This window comes from Sinocyclocheilus anshuiensis, unplaced genomic scaffold, assembly GCF_001515605.1.
Source record: "Sinocyclocheilus anshuiensis isolate Anshui unplaced genomic scaffold, SAMN03320099.WGS_v1.1 scaffold1097, whole genome shotgun sequence".
Classification (NCBI taxonomy): Eukaryota; Metazoa; Chordata; class Actinopteri; order Cypriniformes; family Cyprinidae; genus Sinocyclocheilus; species Sinocyclocheilus anshuiensis.
The window spans coordinates 555,848-563,237 of record NW_015555843.1 but is presented as its reverse complement, the minus strand read 5'-3'; the positions used below and the strand labels follow the sequence as shown (position 1 = coordinate 563,237).

The 7,390-nt window shown below is 36.9% G+C and overlaps 1 protein-coding gene across 1 annotated transcript in view; it reads right to left on the bottom strand.

Annotated features, from left to right (window-relative positions):
• Positions 1 to 7,390, bottom strand: part of LOC107675520 (rho-associated protein kinase 2) — a 66,824-nt gene that overhangs the window by 54,332 nt on the left and 5,102 nt on the right. The window lies entirely within an intron of this gene.

Sequence of the window (7,390 nt, the reverse complement as noted above, 5' to 3'; positions counted from 1 at the left end):
TATTTTGCAAAATAATCTGCTGACTGTATTCTGCCCCTCAGCTTGCCACGCCCCCCCAGTTTGGGAACCACTGGAGTAGGTGATTTGTGCTCTATTAATTTGGTCTGTTACAATGCTCTATGTGTTTGATTACAAATGCCTGTGTAGTACGGCGTTGCACACAGAGGACAAAAACTAGGGGTGCTCCGATCAGGATTTTTGAGGTCGATCACCGATCGCCGATCACAGGAAGCAGTATCTACCGATACCGATACCGATCATTTTAAAGCCTTCTTTTTATCATGTAGAATTATTTATAGTGATACTTCAATCAGGATTTTTAGACGTTTACTCAGGCCCTTAATTTCATTTTTGAAAATGGGGGGAATTCCCTTCTTAGGTGACTCTTGTTGGGGGGATTATTTAATTTGTGGGGTGGAGGGGGGCATTTTTTAGACATTTTTCAAATATATTTATCTGACCTAAATGTTTGATCATGCAGTGCATTTTTGTTTTTACAATTGTGCAATTGTTGCACAATAGCTTACACACAGCACAAGCCTGATTTCGTGAGCTGTATGTGAGGCAGCATTTTACACAGTGTTCACGCATACTCCGTTTGCAGTGCATATGCAGTCCATGTGTGGTACGTAAGCAGTGCAGAAGCAGCACAGACATTGTGCTTTCACACAGGAATCTGCTTCTGATCCGTGGCTGTTTACTACAAACATAACATTTATCCATTATTTTGATTTCAAATCCAAACATTGTTACTGAATATGTTTTTTCAGCATTGTGAAAATTGTTTCAGCATTTTCAGAATATGCATTTTTTCAGCGTTCTTTTTTTTTTTTACACAGTACAGTAATACAATCTATTTTGTTTAAATGCAATACATAAGCAACACTTTTTTCAATACTTTTACTTTTGCATTTACTTCTAAATTTATATATTAAGTTGCTCATGCAAGTGGCAAAAGATTTACATTTAGTCATTTAGCAGACGCTTTTATCTAAAGCGACTTACAAATGAGGACAATGGAAGCAATCAGAATCAACAAAAGAGCAATAATAAGCAAGTAGGGATGGGCCGATTACCGGTTTCACGGTATACCACGATTTGGAAATTTCACGGTTTCAAAACCACCAATATTTTCCGTTATACCATTCCTGCGGTATATGCGCTGTTTTTCATGTCTCCTCAAAGACTAAAAGTGTAGGAATCCCTCACGACCCCTCCGCCTCCTGTTGTTGCGAGCGGTCAGTTACGTGTGTGCATGACGACGGACGAAGGAGCTTCCCCTGGAACTTACGCTATCGGCATCCGGATGTTTTTTGTCTTATTGCAGCTCTTCTCTGTTCTGGACTTGCACAAACTGCGTTGCAATGCAATCATTTTCTAAAATGTAATTTATGTGAAAATATGAATTCTGTAAATGGCCGTTAACAGAGGCCAGAGACGCTGAAGACGTACGCAAAGAGAAAAATACTGTAGCAGGCAGATCACTCACTGTTCATGATGCACAAACTATTGGAAGAAAATCCTCAATATTTATTTGGGGGTTTATATGAATGTGTTTCTGAGGGGAACTGACTCAAAAAAAAAGTTTAAAAAAAAAGTTTCGATGGTATTTTCTTTTAATCTCGTCTCTGTATAGTTCATATTAAAGCAGTGTTTCAGCGCAGCGCTGCTTTGTTTACAGCGGTAACCAAGGAAACGTTCTGGTGTTCCATGAGCGCCTCCTGCTGTCAGAGAGTGAATCTGTGTCTCATTCAGAGCTTCTGCTGTTTGCTTCGTTCAGGCATGCAGTATAATTTCACAAAGCTAGTCAGGACATTCTGTTTTTGCTACAAATTGGGTTATTATTAAATCAAATGATGTATATGAAATTATATAAATATGAAATTATATAAATTATATCTATATTATATAACTAAAATTAAATAACTATAATTACAGATTTAGGTTAAATAAATACGTCAGTCTTTATTTTTCTTCTTTTTTTTTTCCTCATCAAAATCTGAAGGACAGTCCACAATTCAGCAAAAATTTCAGAAACAAATCAAAGAAAAAAATAAACAAATACTGCTGTTCCAAATATTCTATATGTTGCTTAAAAATAAAATATATTGTGTGTTCAGTGGGAAAATTATTTTTTTATTTTTGTTTCTTGAAGATGGCTAAGGACTCAGCTGCTCGGATTGAGTTGATTTAAACTACTTTTCTTACGTTATCACAAACTTTCTAAATTAAAACTTACCATTGACAGAAACAGACAGCTCTACTGCCTTTTCTTTTGCATTTAAATCTTTATTACAAGCAATCCTGCAGTTAATAAAGAACTTTGTTTTCCTACCTCCACGAGTGCATCTATTATTGCTTATCTGGAAGTGCTCTTTTCCTTTAAACCTAGCCAAAAAAGTCATATGTGTTGACTGTGAAACACAGTAGGCTTTCATTATGTGCATTTATGGTGTAATTACATTTTCGTGTCCATCCAAGTTCATATTTACACAAACAATGCGCTGTCACTTTAATTCAGCGCAGCAATAGACTCGGTGCAGAAACGATCTCTGCACTGGCTGCCGACGCACCGCTACTGGAACGCACTGCCGGACCACAACCATGTACAGTGTGAACGCTTTATAAACCAGGATTATATCTGAGAGCGCGTGTCCGGTTTTGTGTGTGAGCAAAGGAAATCCACGTGCGAGCGGGGAGATATTATTATATATATTATATATATTATTATATATACTATATTTATACTCGCGCATTATATTAATCTACCTTCGCGCTACAACAATGCACTCTCGACATTTGTCATTAAAATAACGCCATATTTAATCCGTTAACATGAGCGCGGGAAAAATACACACTGCAAACGGAGTATGTGTGAACCTGGCGTTATGTGTGTGCGCTGGGAGTGTGCATGCCATGAGTGCACAGTCTCCAGGAGAGCGCGTGAGTGCTGAATGGTTAAACACAAGAATTAAAAAGAAATACAATTTATAACTTTAATGACGATGCGACACTACCCCGGTTGTGCTAAAGTGATAATTCCTTTGTCAACTGTGCAGCGTGTAGCTCACTTATAGTGCAGACGCGATGTGATTTGAAGCAATTTGCGCATTTTGAGAGAGAAAGAGAGAGTGAGCGCGCGGTGATTAGATTCACTCACGGTGTTTGTGAAATTATGTCTCACATAAGGTTTTCAAATTACTTTATACGTTTTTTAATGAAGAAATGTGAATTGTACCTCACCCTCAGCATTACAATAATTTTACCCGCGCCGGACAGAGACTGAGATGGTGCCGCTGCATGTCGTGCCAAACCTCTCACAGCAGGCGCGAGCACATCAGCTTGAGATCGGTTTATGAGATCGGCCTTTTTAGAGACCACCGATCAACCATCCCAAAGCGATTATCGGCCGATAGCGATCGGTAGCCGATCAATCGGAGCACCCCTAAAAGAAACGTTCAGTCTCGACTCTTTATCGTCATTTGTGTTCAAATTTGCAAAGTGTACTAAATTGAACAAAACTATATAAATGCAAAATTTGAATTCATGAATATATAACGTATCCACGGTATAGCAAAATCCATATAATGGAACAACATAAAAAGAAAAATCGATAATTTTGACCCATACAATGTTTTTTTGGCTATTGCTAAAAATATACCCAAGCAACTTAAAGGGTTAGTTCACCCAAAAATGAAAATTAGGCTGATTTACTCACCCCAGAGCCAGCCTAGGTGTATATGACTTTGTTCTTTCATACGAATCCAGTCGGAGTTATATTAAAAATGGCATGGGTTCAATTCCCAGGGAACACACATACTGGTAAAAAAAATGCATAGCCTGAATGCACTGTAAGTCGCTTTGGATAAAAGCGTCTGCTAAATGCATAAATTATAATTATTATTATTTATTAATTATAAAACAAAGTCATTCAGTTTAGGGAAACGTGGACAGACATACCTAATATTTAATATAGTGCTGTCAAACGATTAAAGCCATAAAAGCTTTAATCGTGATTAATTGCATCCAAAATAAGCGTTTCAGTGTATTAGTAATATTTTAAAATTGTGTGTGTAATGAGATGTTATATATTTGATATAAAATATTAAAATAGCGCTGTCAAACGATTAATCGCATCCAAAATAAAAGTTTTTGTTTACATAATATGTGTGTACTATGTACATTTATTATGTATATATAAATATATTTACACACACATGCATGTATATATTTCAGAGAAATATGTTATTTTTATATATTAAATATATTTATATATAATATAAAATATAAGAATATGAATATATAAATGTATAAACGTAAATATTAAAAAAAAGTGTCTCACACGGCTCCGGGGGGTGAACAAAGGCCTCCTGTAGCGAATCGATGCGTTTTTGTAAGACAAATATCCATATTCAAAACATAATAATCACTCTAATCTAGCTTGCACCAACAGTTGTACATGGAAGCAGTTCCGGACTGATGACGTATGAGAGGTCAGCGTAGCGCATGCGCCACAAATCCTCGTTTTGTACTTCTAATTAGTGACCATTGTTTTGTTTTGATCTCTCCGCTGCGTTTCCGCGTGCGTCCCCTCTGAGCGGCGCATGCGCAAAGCCGGCCTCATACGTCATCCGCCCGGAACTGCTTCCGTTTACAACAGTGAGCGCAAGCTAGAGTCAAGTGATTATTTGCATCGACTGTGGCTGTCAGTCATTCGTTCAGCCTTTAAACCCTGGTCGCGTTCGGTTACAGCAGTCAGCTCGGTAAAGCTTTTTCTAGAATAACCTTTGCTGCCGAATTATCCACTAACCTAGTTTATGATAAATTTTTGTCATAGATTATAAATATACATAGGCCTATATTTTTTCATATTTGTTTATTTTATTTTTCTTTATAATGAAGTAGTCTGTATCTAGTAGATTGTGAAAGAATGATTATCAGTTCCACACACAGAGATATATAAATTCTACATTTATTTAAATGAGGGAAAAAAACTTTACTGGTATCGGATCGGAATCGGTATCAGCCAATACCCTAGGCATCGGAATCGGTATCGGAGGCAAAAAAGGCGGATCGGAGCATCCCTAATTTTTAATCTAACTCCGACTGGATTCGTCTAAAAGAAGAAAGTCATATACACCTAGCATGCCTCGGGGGTGAGTAAAGCACAGCCTAATTTTCATTTTTGGGTGAACTAACCCTTTAAGACTGGTTTTGTGGTCCAGGGTCACATATTTGTCAGTGAGTTCAGGATCTGCTGAGCAGCAAATACTCCAGCATGGTCTGTCAGTCATCTATCCTACTCTCGACCCATGATTAGTCAAGCTCGTGTTGGATGCTGGGTTGCAAAGTGCGCGACTGCGCGTTTTTTCCCCACGGAATCGGGCTACTTTTATTAAACTGATGCCCTGTGTTGATTTTTCCCCATGGGTAAACAAATATGTATAGCATACTTTTCTTTCACCATGCAGCAAACTTACCTGAAATACTTGGGGGGAAAAATACTTTTTTTTTTTTTACTTTCGGTTAACGGTTAAATGGTTAATATGAACATCCCTTCACAATATACATATTTAATTCACAAGTGATATTTACCTTGATGTTTCTTTATTCCCTCCCAAGCTCTTCACTGGCACTGTCATCTCTTTTGTAAACAAGTACACTAAGTTTTAATACAACTTTATTAGGGTTAAAGTGTGGAAGATTAAAATTCTGAGATTTAAAAAAAAGGCTACACATAAAATGGTTTAAAAGGATTTAAAAAGCTTAAAACATACATCATGAAGGCATGATAAAAAAAAGTTTTAATGTGATCTTCAAATAACAAAAAGGAAAAGGTATAGGCTAATCGATCCTTTGGGACAATTCTAAGCTAAATACATGTTTGAATTGACAAGAGAATTTTAAATTAAAAGGGAAAATTCACACAATAATGAAGCTTATTTGCAAGTTTTATTTTACAAAACACAGGTCTAATGTGCGGAACAACGGTGGAATTTGAACACTGTGGTCAGCATCTCTTAACCACTGCAACCACACAAACCCACACAAACTATACAAGCAGACGCTATCCACACACCTCAAGGGAAGAAGGGAACAGAGATAAGGCCCATCAACATTCCAGGCTACAGCGTGACCGCCGGTTATCTTAGCCAGACCTATTCAGGGTTGCAAAGTGTCTAAAAAACACCCGCAACTGAAACATTCCACTTTGACCCAATCCAGAGCAACACGAGACCTGATTTCCAGGAATAAAGAATAGCAGTCTGGTTTTACGGTTAGCCTGGGATTGTGCCCTACAATTATCTGTGTAAGCGTTGCCTTTCTGACAGCCACTAAATAAATGACAGACAGGTTATTCATTAACCTTCCCTCCTGAACCTGACCTTTGCCCTTTCTCTCAGACCACACTGCCACCTGGCCATTTTAAAGGACCAATTTTAACTGTACAATGGAACCAACTTAATGATCTTCCAACATGCTGATCATGAAAGATCATTTGTTAAAAGATTAAAGAGTTTGTGGCAAAGTGAGTGTCAGTTTATCTTAGTGTAAAATTGCACTGTAAAAAAAGCAACTACATATTTTCCATATAAAAACCCATATCAGACCAACAGAATTGCCCCAAATTTTGTCCTAAATCAAAAACAGTTGTCTGAACAAAGAATTTCATATTACCGAAATGTTAAGACTTTGTGAGTTCCCAGCATGCAATGTAGCATGAATAAATTATGTAGTTACTGTTATATATTTTTCTTGCTGTTTGATGACTTCATTTAAATGTTTTTTGTTGATTTCTCATTATTGTTAGTTATTTGTTGTCTTGTGATGTAAAGAGCTCATCATTTTACATTTGTTGATTGTCACCGTTCTTCAGGTTAGTGCATCAAGTGTTGAGGTCTAAAGTATGTTCAGCAATGTAGAACTATATCTTACATTTATTTGCTTTGTAAGGATTGTTATCCTCTTTACAAACATAGCATGGTTCACTTGAAATATTAAGTGTCCTATAAGACTATATAGTACATTTGACTATCATATCAAGAAATTAATTTATTGAGGCAATAAAAGAAAGTTTACTGAACAAGAAATCTTTTGTTGTCTTCATGAATATATTCGCTGAACGAGGCATTTTGCATTTAGTGAACAAACCAATTCAAATTGACAAAACACATTAGTTTTACTTAGTACAATTATTAAAGGGGTCATATGATGCGATTTCAAGTTTTCCTTTCTCTTTGGAGTGTTACAAGCTGATTGTGCATAGATAAGATCCCTGTAGTTGCAAAGACTAAAGTCTCAAAACCAAAGAGATATTCTTTATCAAAGTTAAGACTCTGCCACACCCCCCTAAAACGGCTCGTTCTAACACGCCCCCACATATCTACCT